At 37.3% G+C, this 19,246-nt stretch overlaps 1 non-coding gene across 1 annotated transcript; it reads left to right on the top strand.

The window, feature by feature from the left end:
* Positions 1-18,885: 18,885 nt before the first annotated feature.
* Positions 18,886-18,994, top strand: LOC118757659 (U6 spliceosomal RNA). Its single transcript, XR_004995317.2, has one exon. It is a non-coding gene; the product is annotated as a U6 spliceosomal RNA (small nuclear RNA).
* Positions 18,995-19,246: the final 252 nt, after the last annotated feature.

Genomic DNA, 19,246 nt, shown 5'->3' with positions numbered 1-19,246 from the left:
CGATATTTGCAACAAAATGGATAGAACTAAGATTACTGTATTATGTGAAATATCACACACACACACACACACACACAGAGGTTAGCATTGTACCTCAATGGGGCAATCTGTTGATTGCAATGGGGAACTCTCATATTAGAGCTCCTATTCAAGTCTCAGCAGGAGCTCTCTGCTAATATGCCTGGGAAGGCAGTGGGAGACGGTTCAGGTACTTGAGACCTGCTATAACATAAGTTTCTGGCTCCTGGCTTCAGTTTAGGCCACACCTGGCTGTTGAAACCATTTGGCAAGGGAACCAATGAAGGAAAGTTATTTCTCTCTTTCCATCTCTCTCTCTCTTTCCATCTCTCTCTCTCTCTCTCTCTTGAGCACCCTGCCTTTCAAATAGATAAGTGAAACTGTGTAAGAAAAAAAAGAGCAAATATTGAATATTTTCACTCATTTTTGGAAGTTAAACACACACATATATATAATATATATAAATAATACATACGTAGATATATAATATATGCAGCTGGTAAAAATAAAAAATTATAACTAATAGGAGAGATCTGATAATGGTTACAAAAAATGCAACTGAGTGAAAATTGTGAATTTCAGTGTCACACTCAGACAGTAGCCTAACTATAGTTCACAATAAAGAGTTAGAGTTAATTGTCTGATACAATTGGTTTATGTTGTCCATATCTGCTCAAACATTTCTCTACATCCCAAAAATGCACAAGTATTTCATGATAATACAAACTATTAAAAAATAGATGAATAAAATATCTGAATAACACCATTCTTGTGAACATATTATTTTTGAAAATCATTATTCTAATACCCTGGTACAACTGTAGGTAAAATAAGTTATTCACATGGTTAAAGAAGAAGAAAGGAGCTGAACTTTAAGTAGTTGTAATTGCAATGGTTTGAAAGGAGAGTCATCGTGATTCTGAAATTTCTCCTTAACATGGAGAAGAATCAAATATGGGCTTCCTGAAAAGAACTAACCAGATCCAGGAATATGAGAAACATGAAGGTATGAAAAATAGAATATATTGTGCATGATTCCAAGTTTTCTACACAGACAATCTAGAAAGTTATCTGGAAAGTCAGTTTTGACAGAATTGGGTTATCTGCAAAGCAGATGTACTTTGAGGGATGACAGAGAGGAGTTAAATTTTGCATACAATAGTTTGAGGTGGTTAACAAGCACCTGTTGTATGATTAAGTTTTGACTGTGGTCAGAACTGCAGTCACATAAATGTGGAGGAATTGGTCGAGAAACAAGTGACTGTTGACGAACTTAAAACTTTCTGAAAGTCGGAACAGAAACAACAGAATATATTTCTAAAATTACATAACTTTATTTTACAAATGGTTGCAGTTTTCTTTGGGCACTAAGGATTTGCTGAAAATGGGATAATGTTAGAGAATATGGATTCAAAATGCTTTTGTCTCAGATTACTAAGTGTCTGAATAAGTCATTCCTAACAAATGAAATTTTCATGAAGGCTGCTGCTAGCATGTCGTATTACAGTGCAGTTCTCAATTACATTTTAACTTCTCAATTTACAATAAAGTTATCATCAGATAGACTGAAGAAGCATATGTGTTGGAGAGAAAGAAAATGCATCTAACTGTGTGAAGTAATTATATATAGACTAAAACACCAGTCATATTCCTCTATTGTAGTATTGTTTCTATTTCAGAAGAAAAAAAAATGAGAAAACAACCTAAGGCTATGTCAACCCAATGTCAAAACAAGTTAATAAATTCAGTATGAGAAAAGGAAAGATGTTTGCATGTTTTTAAATAATTGTAGTGGAGTTTTGTATTTTCTCTCATTTTTTTTTAGAAATCTATAATGAGCCAAATACCTAAGTTTATAGTGTAATATTTATTTTATTACTATTTCTTTATATGTCAAATATTACTTTAACATAATGTTAGTAGGTGGGTGCTATGTTGAAATTTTATTGTTATTATTTGAAATATTCTGACATTCATATTTTATATTATCTATTTTCTGAGTGCATAGGAAACTGAACTTTGGATATGACAACATCATCATTAGTTCAGATATTTCTCTTGAGTAAAAATGAATCATGTTACCTGAAGATTTAACCACAAAATAAATTGCAAAATGTCACTGTAATGGAAGAAAGCAGATGAAATTTTCCAGTAGCACAGCTCACTAATTTAAAATCTAATATTTCCTCTCCATAATAAAAGTGAGACAATGTTTAAATGACTCTCAAACTTTTGACAGTCTTGTTTGAAAACAGTGATGACTATTAATGACTATTATAATTATGTCATTACTAAATTTAAATCTGAGGTTTTGTCAGGTTGGTTTGGAGCGACAAGGTGAGATTAACTGTACATTGTGATAACAATCTCTCAACTTTAGTCACAGAAGACTCTGGGCTGATTTTGACTTAATCTTGACTATTTTGGGAATTTGGAGAGTCAACCAACTGCCTGAAGCTCTCTCTCAGTCTTAATGTCTCCATCTCCCTCCCTCCATCTCTCCCACATTTTGTCTCTGCCATTCAAACAAATAAAGAAGAAACCCAACAACGTTTAAATGTATGACAGAGTTTTGACAACAGGTGAGATAAAGAAGACTATGAAAATCAGACAAATGTTACAATACCTGTAAGAGCCTAATATAAGACCTGAAAGCTTTTCAAAAACAGTAGCAAAGCTCCATTTCTAAATGAAGCCAATAAACAATTTTAAATAACACTTCCTTAAAGTAGAGCAAATCACAACATGAAGGAATAACAAAATTAGTGTATGAATCAATTTTGTTTTTTCCATCTACATCATAATGCTAGGCATATGCTGAGCAGAAAAAAAGGTACAAAATTTTCACCACATCCTGTTGTTGGGAATTCACATGAAAAGATGAAGGTGACCTTGGTTCTTATCTTACCAGGATTTTCATGTAGACACTTTCAGTAAGCAAAGCAAAATTTATTAAATAGAAACCTGCTGCTGCTGCATCAGGAGGGGAACTTCAAGACAGACACAAGAAATTGATGGAGCAGCATCTTCTAAGCATAATTTTGATAGGAAAAAAAACACACCTAGAATAGCAGCTAACAATCACAGTCCAGAACTCTAACCCTTTTTTCTATTTTATTAAATAGGAAGTTATGAATTTGGGATTGTTCTTTTTCCAATATTGGCATGGGTAGATATAAACTTTCTTACATTGGCACTTGTTATAATTTTTTTCTAAAACTAGATACACTGTGATAGAGTCCAGAAAATTATTTACAATTACATGATAGTTTTCAAAATGCTCAAATTAAATTAAATCAAAATCTCCAAAGCAATTTCAGTAAATGAAGCAGCAAAAGTATATATTCAAATGGAAAAACATGAATTTCTAGTCATATTTACATGATGTCTCTCTCTCTCTCTCTCACACACACACACACATGAAATGTAAGAAGTCAGGAATCTGTTTTGTAATCTAGAGTTGACTAATATTTATTACTTTAGGCTGATAAATCATAAAATGAAATAATAAATTATATTTTGCCACATTAAAAAATAGCTTACCATCATAATATATTGTAAAAACATGAATTGATGGTATGTGGTCTAAATACACATTTGCAAAACATACATCAAAAAGTATGGTGCCAGTGTTGGAGTGTAGCTACTTGAAGTCTCAGCTGCTTCACTTCTGCTGTTCCAGCCAGACAGTGGAAGATGACTTAAGGGACAGCCCCTGACATACATGTGGGAAACCCAGCTGGAGCTCTGAGATCATGGCCTCAGCCTGGCCCAGGACCAGTACTTGCAGTCATTTGGAGGGTGAATCAATGGAGGAAGGTCTCTTATTCTATCTTTTTCACACTGCCTTTTAAATGAATGAAATAAACCTTTAAAAAGCAAATTTCCAGGGCCCAGTGCAGTGGCCTAGTGGCTGAAGTCCTCGCCTTGCACAAGCCAGGACTGAACACCAGTTTGAGTCCCAGTGACCCCACTTTCCATCCAGCTCCCTGCTTGTGACCTGGGAAAGCAGAGAGCTGGATGGCCCAACACCTTGGGACCCTATACCTACATGGGAGATCTAGAAGAGGCTCCTGGCTCCTGGCTTTGGCTCAGCGCAGGTCTGGCCATTGTGGCCATTTGGGAGTCCACCAGCCAATGGAAGATTTTTCTCTCTATCTCCTTCATAAATCTGATCAGCCTTTCCAATAAAAATAAATGAAATCTTGTAAAAATACTACGTAATTTTTAAAAATTAGACAAAACGAAGCATAAGCATACATTTGGATGGGTTGATTGCACTAAAGTAAGGAAAAGGAAAATAAGCATAAGTTAACTAATAGACCCGAAAGGTCAGTTCCAATATGTGAAGGATTGTCAAGGTTTGAATAAAAACATAATGATGTTCACTTTGGAGGTTTTGTTTTGCTTTAACAGCTGGAATTATCTTTTTCTTAGCACAGCCATGATGCCACCCTAGAAGAACCTGGCTTTAAATAGAGAAGTAGTGATTCGTTTATATATTTTTTTAATGATTTATTCACTTTATTACAAAGTCAGATATACAGAGAGGAGGAGAGACAGAGAGGAAGATCTTCCATCCGATGTTTCACTCTCCAAGTGAGCTGCAAAGGCCGGTAGGCGCCGATCTGAAGCCGGGAACCAGGACCCTCCTCCGGGTCTCCCACGCGGGTGCAGGGTCTCAAAGCTTTGGACCGTCCTCAACTGCTTTCCCAGGCCACAAGCAGGGAGCTGGATGGGAAGTGCAGCTGCCGGGATTAGAACCGGCGCCCATATGGGATCCCCGGGGCTTTCAAGGAGAGGACTTTAGCCGCTAGGCCATGCCGCAGGGCCCGATTCGTTTATATTTAGACAATTTTATTTTGACAAAAAGTGGAAGCAGTAGAAGGAAACGTAAGAGGAAGAAGAGGAGGGCTAACTGCTAACAGCCAGGTAAACAGCAGATAGTGAAGCAAGGGCTGGGGCCTCTGCACATACCTGGAAGGAGCTCCTGGCTCCCGACTCTTACTTCCTAGCTTTGGCCTTACCAGCCTTTGTGACTGCAGCCATTTGCAGAATCAGCTGAAAGAAGATATCTCTTTATCCTTTTCTCTGTCACCCCTGTCTCTATAGCTAACTGTCAAATAATAAATAAATAAAGCACGTAAGAAAATAAACCATGAATTACATCACCACATTTATTTAAAACACTATTTACGGAGCATCAAAATTCAAGTAGTAAGGGTGTTTCAGACAAAAATTATTTAATATGGTGCACATTCTAAAAGTTTTATAAACATCAGTTTTCTGTGACAGTGCTTATTTTCTGTTCTTTTTTTTTCACTGGCAATACAGACATGAGAGACCTATTGGTACGAGCCAAAGGAACAGTTTACTCATGTAACAAAAATATAAATTAAGGGATGGAAGAAGCCATCCCTTGCTTCTTCCACCGCTGTTCCTATTAGAGATAATTGTATTAATTTGTGTATTATTATGAAAGTTATGAGCCTACAAATAACACTGTAATTATCACTTGAGTTTTTCAGAAAAGGAATTAATTATATCATACAATTTCCCATAATATCGTATTTCTGTCTACTTGTTCACAAACACTCATTGCCATACTCTTTCCTAAAAGCATGTGAGTAATTCATTATTAATTAACATTTTTCTCAAACTTCAATGTTTTCACACAGCGGCTACAAGTGTATCATGAAAGTTGAAGATTCTACAATCTTTTAAAGAAGATATGAAGAACCACCTAAAGAAGAAAATTGACTTTGTTTATGAATTGGTATTGTATTAATCTTTATGAATATTCCTCATTTTCCATCATTAGATATCTGTTTTCCAGAATATGAACTGTACCAGAAGATTAGCTATTTTTATTTACTTTTGTATTAGCAGCATTTGGCACAAGGTCTGGCACAGTGTAGTTGATCACCAAAATAATGGGAGAATAAAGAAAAGAGGAAGGAAGAGAGTATAAGCTCACTGAATGGAAGGACAGTGTCTCTTGAAGACTGGTAAATGGAGCCTGATTTTGAAGTAGCATTTTGGGTGGAGTAGCATAAACAATTGCATGAATACTTAGCAAAATCCTTCAGTTCCCCATAAAAATAAGAAAATCCTTCACACAGAGGGCACCAGATTGTTTCCCAGTTACTCCACTTCCCATCCAGCTCCCTGTCTGTGGCCTGGGAAGGCAGTAGTGGATGGCCCAGAGCCTTGGGACCCTGCACCCATGTGGGAGACTGGAAAAAGGTCCTGGCTCCTGACTTTGGATCAGGCCAGCTACCGCTAATACGGCCATTTGGAGAGAGAGCTAGAGGATGGAAGAGACTTCTCTCCATAAATCTGATCTACCTATCCAATAAAAATAAATCTTTTTTTAAGAAAGATAACATGATTACTAGTAAAGGTTTATTTATTCATTTGAAAGAGTTACAGAAAGAAGGAGAGAGGAGGAAGAGATCTTCCATGTACTGCTTCACTCCCCAGATGACTGCTGTGAAAAGAACTGGATTAGTTTGAGGTCAGGAGCCAAGTGCTTCATCAGGATCTCCCATGTGGGTGGCAGAGGCTCAAACATCTTCCACTGGTTTTGCCAGGCCAGTAGCCTGGAAGTAGATCAGAACTGGAACAGTGGTGGTTCAAATCAGCATGCATATGGGATGCTGAAAATCTTAGGTGGTGGCTATACCACAACACTTAGCCTCTTAACATGCTGCCGTTTTAATTGTGGTGTATTGTAGTGGTCATCAAGTTTCACTTGTTCACTAATTAATGTATTCTCTTCTGACAATGATTTTGAGGATGGCTGGGGACTTTCTTGAGCTTATTGTGGTATATTAAGTAAAATACAAGGAAATTATTATATATAGAGGATTGTCTTCCATTACAGCTAATAAATGAATACAGAAAAGTAATTTTTAAAATATATACTATTTAACAAAGAGAGAGTGAACCTATGCATGCTCCCATCTGCTTGTTTACTTCCTACTAGGTCACAATGCCTCAGGGAGGCAGAGGCTCAGAACTCCATCTGCATCTTTCATGTGGGTGGCTGTGGTCCAAGATTCTTGGGCCATCAACCATTGCCTCTCCAGGTATATCAGCTGGGGTCCAGATCCAAATAGAGCAGCCAGTATTTATTTCATAATCAAAAGTGATAGAGATGAAGAAAGAAAGATGATGTTTCCACTGGTTCACTTCCCAGATGCCTATAGCTGCTGGTGCAGGCCAGTGCCAACAGTGTGGAACTCCATTCAGATATCCCAGCTGGATGGCAGGGGCCACAGTCATTAGCCATCCCCTGCTGTCCTTCCAGACACCTTAGTAGAAAGTAGAGTAGCTGAAGTTAATCAGGAGCCCCAGTATAAGATACAGTTATGCAAGCTGTAGCTAACCTGCTGTGCAGCAACACCAGCCCCAGATTCAATATTCCTAGCTGGAATTGCTTTTTCTAAAACTGTAAAAGTCTCATCCCCTCTGAATTGAAATGTTTCCACTGGAAAAAAATGTGTGTGTAAGCAGATGGGGATCCTTTATGGTCTAATTGCTTATTTTTTACTTGCAACTTAGAGAATCTTCTCTTCATATTTAACATTGAAGAGCTTGATTACAATCATGTTGTGGGATAGACTTGGTTGGACTGAATTCGATTGAACACCTGTAGAGTTACACCTTTCTCTAGGTCTGAGAAATTATCTATCACCTTTTAATAGGGTCTTTAGTTCTTTCTTCGCCCCCCCCCAAGTTGAATGTGTGCCTCCTCAGTTTAGGGGCCTTTGAGACTGCTGACAACGGCAACTCTTTTCAATTTTTCTTTTTTTTTTTTAAGGTTTGTTTATAGCTTTATTGGAAAGTCATACACATAGAGAGGAAGAGAGACAGAGAGGAAGATCTTCCATCTGATGATTTATTGCCCAAGTGGCCACAGTAGCCAGAGCTGTGCCAATCCAAAGCCAGGAGCCATGAGCTCTTCCAGGTCTCCTTTGGTGCAGGGTCCCAAGATTTTGGGATGTCCTCCACTGCATTCCCAGCCCACAAGCAGGGAGCTGGATGAGAAGCTGGGCTGCCAGGATTAGAACCAGTGTCCATGTGGGATACCGGTGGGTGCAAGATGAGGATTTTAGTGACTAAACCACCGTGCCGGACCCAACTCTTTTCTTTTGTGTTTAATGTGATTCTTCTTTCTTTCTTATTATTATTACTATTGCAAAGGCAGATTTATAAAAAGAAGGACACAGAGAGAAAGATTTTCCATCTGCTCATTGACTCCCTAAATGGCTACAAAGCCAGGAGTCAGGAACTTCCTTTGGATTTCCCATACAGGTGCAAAGTCCCGAGACTTTGGGCCATCCTCTGCTGGTTTCCCATGCCAAGGAAGTGAATGGGAAGTGGAGCAACCAGGACACAAATTGGTGCCCGTATGGGATACCGACATTAACAGATGGAGGATTAGTTCATTGAGCCATTGCTCTAATCCCATGAGTTTTCTTATGATACCAAAACGAGTTATTGTAGTTCCTTACTTGGCTTCTTTAGCACTTATGAAAATGACTTTGCACAAAAATAGCCTTCAGAAAGATACTCCTGTGGAGAGGTGATCACTAGAATGTTGTTCAGCTTCCATTATTTTTCATCAATATTTTACTCATTAATATATTTTAATATTATTATACCTGCTTGTTTCAAATTCATGATCTAGTCATTCCAATATCTTTCTTTATGTTTTGTATTGTGGTTTTTTTCCTTTTAGTATACCTTGTTATTGTATTTCTCTATGGTTATGTCGTAAAGAAATTAGGGTAAATATGCAATTATTATTGTATTATTGCTAATTTGTAGATGCAGCATAATTTGTCATCTTTTAATTAAGTTTTAGTCTTTTGACATGCTTGTGCCTTTGTATAACATGGTGTGTACGTCTTAGTTCCCTACCCCCCTTTGCTTAAATGGGGCAAATGGGGTAGACAGAACTGGATGTATATACCTCCCTTCTTCCATATGGATGGCTTTAAAGATTAGGGTTGGACATTCTTCTACCCCAAGACTGGCTGCTCCACTTTCAATCTAGTTGCCCACTTATGACCTGGGAAGGCAGCAGAGGATGGCCCAAGTTCATGGGCACTGCCACCCATGTAGTGGCCCCTGTACTCACCTGGATCCTGGGTTCAGACTGGCTTATCTCCAGCCATCGTGGCCTTTTGGGAAGTGAACCAGCACATGGAAACCTCTCACTATCTCTCCTTCTTTCTCTGTAAAATCTGCCTCCCAAATAAAAACAAATATTTAAAAACAAATAAGCAAAGAAACAAAAACACCCACATTGCCTTATTCTATGATAAAATCATTTCTCTTGAAGGCAGACCTTATTGAGGAAAAGACAAAATGCACCAACCCAACATATGTTAATGATTCTTTTCCTGCCATCACAGTGAATGAGTTATTTTTTTCCCCTCATATTCACTGAGATCTTGGTTGATCTTCTAGAGGTCTAGCTCCTACGAATGGGAGTATCCCTGCTCTTTTGGACAGGGTTTGGCTCTGAAAGTCATTCAGGTGTATTTACGAACCTAAGTCATTGGTTGACGACACTAGCTGTGGTGTTCAGGAGATTAGGGCTCCTGGCATGGTTTTATGTCATATGCTTCCAGAACCACATTGCACCTTGTCACTCTTTCTGCATTCTGGATCACCATATTATCCTTTCTGTGCATATTTTCCATCATTATCACCATTCAGTCTGATCAGATGATTGAATTATGAGATAAAATATTTTAATAGAGCCCTTCCGTAACATATTCCCCCTAAGATTTTTAACTCTCATATTTGTACACCCTAGAATACAGAAATCCTATGTTTCATCTTAAAATTCTCCTAGAATTATCATTATAGTCTTTTTTTTTATTTGCCAGATACACAGCTTATACTTTAGTGCCATGTAATATATGAGATACAAGGAGTGAGAGCAAGAAAAAGAAACTGCCTACAGTTTTAACATCAAGTTTTGTGGTTATTACTATTCTCTTTAGAAATATGTTTTACTTATTACCATTAAGGGATGTATCTCAGAATTTGATCATCAATTAGTTACTTTTCTATTTTGTATATTTCTAAATAGATATAGAATTGTTTGCATGCCAATCTTAAAGTTTCAAGGATATTCATCTACTGTGTTAATTAGCAGTTAATGGTCTTGTATTTCTTTAATGTGTGTTTTAATCCTATGGATTTAAAAATAATCAAGAGAGAAATAAGCAAATTTAGCTCTCTTAGTTTGATTTAACAATCATCTATATAATTTGCTAATTATGGTCATCACATTCGAATCTAACAATACAAAATTCCCAATGACTCACTTGTAATTTTGCTATTTCTTTGATTTTACATCTTCAAACCTTCTAATTATATAGAACACAGATTTATTTGAAAATCAAGGGGAATTTTTTTGCTTAGTAATGTAGTGAGCTTCTATTATTTAATATAAATAACTTGTACTCAAGTCCCAAACACCTCAATTCTACACATATAAAATGTCATATACTCAGGCCTGGCCCAATGGCTCAGTAGCTAAATCCTTACTTGCAGGTGCTGGGATCCCACATGGGCATCAGTTCACGTCTCGGCTGCTCCGCTTATCATCCAGCTCCTGCTTGTGGGCTGGGAATGCAGTGGAGGATCGCCCAAAGCCTTGGGACCCTGCACTCATGTTTGAGACCACTAAGAAGTTCCTGGCTCCTGGCTTTGGATCCAGCTATTGTGGCTTTGGATCCAGTTATTGTGGCTATTGGATCCTGGCTCCTGGCTTTGATTCCAGCTATTGTGGCCGTTTGGGGAGTGAACCATCAGACGGAAAATCTCTTTGTATCTCCTTCTCTCTGTAGTTCTACCTTTCCAATAATAATAAATAAATTTCTAAAAAATGTTATATACTCAGAATCTATATATGTTGGTAATTGATTTAAGATGTTTATTATATTACTTATTCCCTTTAAAATAGTATATTTATTTTCTTGTCCTAATTCTTACCACAGAGACCTTCCCTTTGTATTTTATACTTATTTAAATTCATGGAAGCTTCAGTCTAATACCTTTTCCCAAAAATAATACACACCTGCTTAAGTAATGATAAGAAATTAGAGACCCAGATCTCTCATCTCAACCACGCTACTATGTTATTTATTGTCATTCTTATAATTAAGTGGTTATCACAGACTTTGATGCATTTTTCCCTTTGATGGTAAACTGTCTCTTTATGAATTATTCTTTTAGTTGAATATATATATATTTATGTTTAATTATTTCTGTTTTTCAGCCTTTGATCATAATCTATGAAGAGAGAAAACAGAGTATCTAAAAGAGATGTTGTATTGCAAGCAAATTTTCAAAAATAGAATATTCTCCCTAGACAGAGCACATTTCCCTTTTTCAGCTCTACACTTTCTTTAGGAAATGTTTTGCTCATTTATTTTATCACTACATGTTCCATTCTTTCCTGTAATTTTAATGTGTGACAAGTGAGGTTGGAAAAAGTGAAAATGCCAGTCTAGACATCTAAAAAAAAGTGAAAATCAAATGAAATAAAGATCAGTACAAGTAAAAAATATGTATATATATGCAGATTTAAACATATGGTACATCATTTACTTTTAGACATAGTAATTGTCGGCTGTTAATACTAATATAAATGTTCATAGTGTTAAAAATGGACAGTCAAGTGTATATATGAACAAACATGATGTAGATGGTATATTCAAGCCAGTTGTTAGCTGTTGAAATTGATTACTTTTCTATTTTTTATGCCTCCTGTTCACCAAAATCAAGAGTACTTTTTAAGCTCATATGCTCAACTTCTATTTTTACTTGTGTTTGGAAACAAAGGAAACACCAATGAGTTGACAGTAAATATAGCAAAAATATATTAATATCTAGCATTTTATCTAAATTTATAGTATAAATTTTGTCTCCTTTTCCTAATAATTGACAAATACTGGGGCCAGTGTGATGGCTTAATTGGCTAATCCTTCGCCTGCAAATGAAGCATCCCATATGGGCACTGTTTCATATCCCTGCTATTCCACCTCCCACCCAGATCCCTCTCAGTGGCCTGAAAGAGCAAAGGGAGGGTGGCCCAAAGCCTCAGAATCCTGCACCAGATGGGAGATCTAGAAGAAGCTTTAGGCTCCTGGCTTTTGGTAAGTTCAGCTCTGGCCATCACAGTCATTTGAGGAGTGAGTTAATGAATGGAGGATCTTTCTCTCTGTCTCTCCTTCTCTCTGAACATCTTTCTTTCCAATAAAAACAAAACTTTTTTTTTTAATTTGACAAATTCTGAGTCTAAATACTATGAAGTAAATAAATTACATAGTATTCATTTTTACTCTTAAAAGTCCATCTTAAATTCCTTCCAGCATAACAGTGACTGTCAAATATTCAAAGTGTGATGTTAAATGTAGCTGATTCAGACTTAAATAAATCCATCACACTTCATTAATTGTCTCATGAATGAAACATAAGCAGTGTGAGTTAACAGCTCTCCACTCCTAATCCCCCAATCAGTTTTGCCTTATGATGTAGTTTCTCCACAAGAAAGCTTTGTGGTGGCACAATCTATATTTTTCACAATATATGTGCTATGTTCATATTCAGGACACATTTTAAAATGGTGCCTAATATTACCTGAAACTATTGTTAATTGTCTAATTAGATTTAAAATACACCATAAGATACTAAGGATGACAACTGAAAAAATTTGATTCACATGCCCAAGCACTAAGAGATGGGTAATAGAGACTAAATAATCAAATGCTCTTATGTAGGGATGAATGTTTGGCTTCGAAGGTTTAAACAACTGATAGGGACACTCACATCCTATAGCAGTATGCGTGGATTAAAAATTCAATTTTTTTTCCATTTCCATCTTACTGATAGGGGGCAGTAGTGATGATACGGGTACTTGGAGTCTCCCAAACAGACAATGTTGATTCAGTTCCTGGCTTCCAACTTTAGCCTGGTCCAGTCCTGGCCATCACAAATATTTGGGGATTGAGATAACGTGCGTGCAGGCTGTGGTCTCTTTTTCTGTCTCTTGTGGTCCCAAAAATATAAAACAAATGAAATTTAAAATAAAGAATATATTGAGCATAATCTGAAAGATTGAATGTAAGATTTGAGGAAAGAGGGATCAGATGTGATCAAGTTGATCAAGGTGTGGTGATAGGTTGAACTAACAGAGGTATGACAAAGAATCATTATAGAGTCTAGGATATTGCACATTGCCAATGAGCATGCTTTCTTAAAAAAAATTTTGGGGACTTGTTTTAAGATTCAAAAAATAAAATAATCTTTGTCATTGCTTTTCATCTGATTTCATATATTCTACTCCTAATGCCTTTAAGGACATGCAAATGATGCTAGCAGTTACACAACACATCAATCTGTGCATAAGAAATGTGTTCTATCCTTTCCCTTGTTGAAGCAACTCCATATTTAACATTGTGATATTGGGAATGTAAGTAACAATAAAATATGTCTTAAAAGAGATCCATGACTATTTGTTTTCCTATTCACTGACATAGCTCAGTACAAACAACAAAATTTGCTTATTCAGTGTGTTTGCAGCAGTGGCAAGGGTACATACTCACTAAAGCCCTCTAATTAATAAGTATACATATAACTGAACTTTTTTAAAGATTCATTTATTTTCCTTGGAAAGAAAAATTTACAGAGAGAAGGAGAGACAGAGAGAAAGATCTTCCATCTGCTGGCTCACTCCCCACGTGGCTGCAATGGCTGAAGCTCAGCCAATCCAAAGCCAGATGCCAGGAGCTTCTTTCAGGTCTGCCACGTGGATGCAGAAGCTTTGGGGTGTCCTCAACTGCCTTCCCAGGCCACAAGCCGGGAGCTGGGTGGGAAGTGAAGCAGCCAAGATACAAACTGATGCACATATGGGATCCTGGCACATGTAAGGTGAGGATTTAGCCACTAGGCTCTTATGCCAGGCTAATATCTGAACATTTTAAAGATACTGCCTCTTCTTTTATTTAGATTAATTAAATTTTAAATACTGTATGTCTCTTAAATGAATTAGGTTTTAGCTTTCATGCTCTATTTCACTGAATATTTTTAAATGATTTATCCTATTTTTGAAGGGTAGAATTACACAGGAGAGGGAGAGACAACCAGATCTTCCATCTCCTGGTTCACTCCCCAAATGGCTGCAGAAACTGGAGCCAGACAGACTGAAGCTGGGAGCCAGAAGCTCCTTATTGGTCTCCCACATGGGTGCAGAGGCTCAAACACTTGGGCTATCTCTGCTGCTTTCCCAGATGCCTTAACCAGAAGCTAGCTCAGAAGTGGAGCATCCAGGACTCCACTGGTGTTCATACAGGATGTCAGCATTGTAAGCATGACTTAATTCACTGTACCACATCAATGATGTGGTCATTTCCTATGAAGTAAATGAAAAAATGGAGCTAATTTTGACTGTATTTATGCTTTCTTGAGTATATACATTTTAAAAAGCAGACTATAAATAAGCCATGAAAGACCTATTTGTTTCTATATCCATTTCAATTTAAGATTAATGTGTGTCTGTAATTTGTGAAATTCCCTTTTGAAAATGTATTATCTGTTACAAAATTTATGTTTCTATACAAAAAAGTAAGCAATTTCCATGCAAAAACATTTATATGATTGTGACTACCTGTTATCTGATTTCCTTGTAAATTGCTTTAACAGAATATCACAGATTGGGTAAATTGGGCTGATTTATTTGAGTCACAGCTCTGGAGAATGGGAAGAACATGACACTGGCCATCTCACAAGGGTTCTTTTGTGCATCGTCCCACGGAGAACACAGGAGCTGAGAAAATGAAAGCAAGAGAACGGAGGGGAACACAATCCATTTTATCACAAATCAGTCTCCCAATGACTAACTCACTGCTGCAGTGAGGAGGGTCTCAATGACCTCAGTAGCTTTTCATCAGCCCCCTTTCCCAACACTACTGCACTGGGATTCAACTGATCACACCTGGCGTGAATTTTTTAAAAATATATTTATTTATTTAATTAATTAGTTAGCTGAAGGGTGGAGTTACACAGAGAGAGCCAGTACAGAAAAAGAGATCTCCCATCTGCTGTTACTCCCAAACAGTGACAATAGCTAGAGCTGGGCCAGGCTAAAGCCAGAAGTGTGGAACTCTATCAGGATCTGCCACATAGATGACAGGGGCCAACACACTTAGGTTATCTTATTCTGCTCTGTCAGGTACATTGCAGTTAGTGGTATCTGAAGTGGAGCAGCCAGGACTTAAACTGTGTCTATGTGGAACACTGATGCTGCAGGCAGCAGGTTAACCCATTCTGCTATAGCTCCATCCTCCTGAACTGAAATATATCACACATTCAGACTACAGCACATATAACTTGGTTACCAAGAAAAGGAGGAACCATGCTGAGTCAGACTCTGAGGCAGAGTTAGAAATTTAGTCACAGGTGCAAACAGATGTGAAATTATTGATTTAAGAAAGGAGAGAGGCACTTACATTTGCTATCAGTGTGGTGACTGGATAGGTATGACTTGAGTTCTCTAACACAGAGTCTCATAGCTCTAGCAGCTCATTTGAGCCTCCTTGCCCAGTAGGCAGGTCTAAGATAATTGAAGAGGTCAATGGCAATTACCAAATGTCTTCAAATACTTAACTCAGTCACATGTCCACACAGAAAAAAAATCAATTTCTGCCATTTAAATAAAAGCTAAAGATAGTGCAGTAATTATTCTTTACCCCTGCAAATTTTACTTTCTATTTCTTTGCTTGCATTAGAGTATATTTAACCGATGTCTTTTTGTCATTTCCTGTGATTAATATATACTGATAGTTATTTAAATGTGTTGTGTATAAGCATGACATAGGAGGAGTTCCATATGCTTAATTCTGAGCCTTACCTGTAGTTATTGATTAGGATGTCAGAGCTGTGATCTAGTAATAAGTACCTTTGTAATAAATTCCATGGGAAATTCCAATTCAAGCTTCTGGGAGATTGCACTAAAGCTGAATACCGCAGTCCCTTCAGTCTGCATTTTTAACTGAAATTCACCCCTCTAAAAGTTCCATGAATCTTAAAGAAAAAACATCTTCAGGATGAATCATCCATGCATTAGTTAAAGGATTTAAAATTTAAATCTCTGTCCTCTCTTACTGTGATCTCAGTAAGCTTCAGACACTTCTATCCACCTATTTTGTAGCTAACATCTGTGTGAAAAGTGTCTTCCCACACTAGCAGCCTGTATGCCAACGAGTCACAGAACTACCCAGTTTGGAATTCTATTCTTACATAATTGCTGCTTTGAAAGATGGCACTGCTGTGCATGATGCTAGTTCGTTAGTTATAAGTTAGATTGGAGCTAGAGATTAAAACAAGAAACTCTTCATTTCCTTGGGTTTATTCAAATGTTCCACATTCTCCCTAGGTGGGAAGCTGATTCCAATCTCAAAAGCAGGTGAGCGCATCCACCCACGGCACAGTCATTCACTGGCAGTAAGTCAGCTGCTATTTTCCCTCCACCTTAGCTCCATGGGACTGCCAGCCGCAAAGCAAAATGTAGCACAGCCCCCTTGCCTGTAAGAACTGAATTCCACCCAGTGGAAATTGATGTAGATGGTGTGATTCCAGTCAATTTCACTCCCGATAGGTAAGAAATGACTGTGCACAAGCTGGTGTAGCACTTCAGAGCAGCTGTTGGCCTTTACATGAGTTTAGTCACATAGGGAAAAGAAAATGGAGCAGGTCAGAAACAGGGAGGTAATTATAAACATCTATCCATGTCTCCTCGCATCAAGAACTTGTGATCTTTTGTCACTAAGTTATTAAAAGCTTCACATGAATCCGAGTTGTACCTAAGGTCATATCACTCCCAAACAAAAAGTTCTAAATGATACTGGAACTGTTTGCAGAACACCACATAAGAGAACATAGGTTTGCTTGGGTTTTGTTTGTTAGTTCTTGCTTTAGATTTGTATTCAGAATGGCAAGTCACTAACAAGGCCATGAGCCTCTGCAAAAAAGCATTTGCTTTAGTGAAATAACTTTTAAGCACATGCAGAGTTAAGTGTCTGGCTTGAACATCTATCTCATATTTGGAATGACAGCATATGAAAATTACGAAGTATAGCCCATGCAGTTCTTCGTTGAGCCTTCAACACCAAGCCTGACCCACCTGTGTATGTGCATCCACACAGAGAAGTAAGCTGCTGTCCAAGTTGTAGCAAGAAAGTCTCTGTATTTTTCATTGCTTCCTAGGCTTCTTTTACATCTACATTCTTAGCTTGTGCACCTGCTCTTTTCTCTAAGACTATAAGTATTCTAAATGTTCTCAAGTGTTTCTTGGGACAACGTACACACTCTTAACGCAGACTTTCCTCAATAGCTTAAGTTCTCTCTCTTTCTCTCTCTCTGGAGATATATATATATATATATATATATATATATATATATATATATATATATATCACTGTCTTAATTCACACACACACAAATACACAGTAAGTTTTTCAGTATCTTCAGTGTTTAAACCAAGTATCTTAATCATTTTCTGTACATTTCCTTTTTAAAACATTTCTTTTTTTAAGGACAGAGTTACAAAGAGAGAGAGAGAAAAATAACCTCCACCTGCTGATTCATTCCACAAATGGTTGCAACAGTTAGGGCTTCACCAGGGCAAAGCCAGGAGCCGGGGCCAGAGGCTCCATCCATGTCTACCTCATGGATTCAGGCTCCAAGCACTTGGACCATCTTCTGCTGCTTTCCCAAGCACATTGTTAACAGGGAGTCGAACAGAAAGTAGAGTAGCTGGAACTCGAATTGGCACCCATATAGATGGTTGAAATTACAAAGTTGACTTCACCCACTATGCCAGAATGCCAGCTCCTCTATACAGGTCTTAATCCATGAATATCTGTGGATATCTCCCAATTCTGGTACAATTACTCTGGAAAATGTCACCAGTAAATTCTATGTTTACAAGAATAATAGTCATTTGAAGCTACATCTTCAAATCACTACATTCAATAAACTTAACCATATGTTTTTACTTAAAACAGCTCTCATTTGAATTCTGTGACAGTACTCACCACGCTTTACTATGTATTTGCAGTACTGTTATATATTCTGAGGAACTTTTTTATACGAATTAATGCTGAATTTTTGAGATTCATGATCTTAGATCTTTCCTTGTAACACTCATTCCAACGCTTTCTACTATCAGCATGATATTGTTAAATATCAATATACCATGATAACAAATTCTCCGTCCATAAAATTCTAAATAAGGCATATACCTTCTCATTTTCATCCCATTCTAAGAGTTTTCTTTACTCCATGCATCCAGGCTTCTTTAAGAAAATATGATAAGTCATAGAGCTTGTCTAAGAAAAAAATTATTTCTTGTATGTCTGGAGGCAATGAAGTCCAAGATACAGGAACTGGTAGTTTCAGTGTCTGATAAGAGCCTGCACCTTCAAGATAGTACCTTCTCTCATTGATGTCCAAATTCTCCCTGGGACCTCTTTTCAAAGGCTTAAGCCAATGCATGAGAACTCTGTCCTAATGACCTAAACATCTACCTTCATAAAAGTGATACCTGGAGGGTTGGGATTTTACCATAAGAAGTAGGGGAGATACACATTCAACTTATTGTGCCCCCAATTTTCTCTTTATGGAAATATCAGCATTATCTATTCAGCTACCAATCGTATAAACCTAAATTGCCAACTTAATTTCAACCTTTCTCTTAAATTCTTTATCTAAAAATAAACTCATCCTCATGTGACTTCAGTATTTTCTTACCTGTCTGTACTCTTTCCAAGACAGTTTTGGGTGCTCGCTTCGGCAGCACATATACTAAAATTGGAACGATACAAAGAAGGTTAGCATGGCCCCTGCGCAAGGATGACCCAAGACAGTTTTGGAAATCCTTCTAATCCATAAGGTCAGCTTTAGATAAAATTGCACTTTTTCTACAAAATTCAATCCAAATTCCTTAACATGTCCCCTGTAAGTCCTCATGCTAGATCACTCACTATATACTCTCCTTGTCTGCCTCATTATATTCCAGAGGGGAGGAACGACTTGATTTTTTAGGACACATCATGTGGTTTACCTCTTCCTTCATATATTCATTTGTCCCTCCTTTAATGGTCCGGCATTTTTTTTTAACCACATCAAAAGCTATTATTGT

Source organism: Ochotona princeps, chromosome 15 (assembly GCF_030435755.1).
Source record: "Ochotona princeps isolate mOchPri1 chromosome 15, mOchPri1.hap1, whole genome shotgun sequence".
Taxonomy (NCBI): domain Eukaryota; kingdom Metazoa; phylum Chordata; class Mammalia; order Lagomorpha; family Ochotonidae; genus Ochotona; species Ochotona princeps.
The sequence above is the reverse complement of the archived record's forward strand: the minus strand, read 5'-3'. Positions and strand labels throughout refer to the sequence as shown.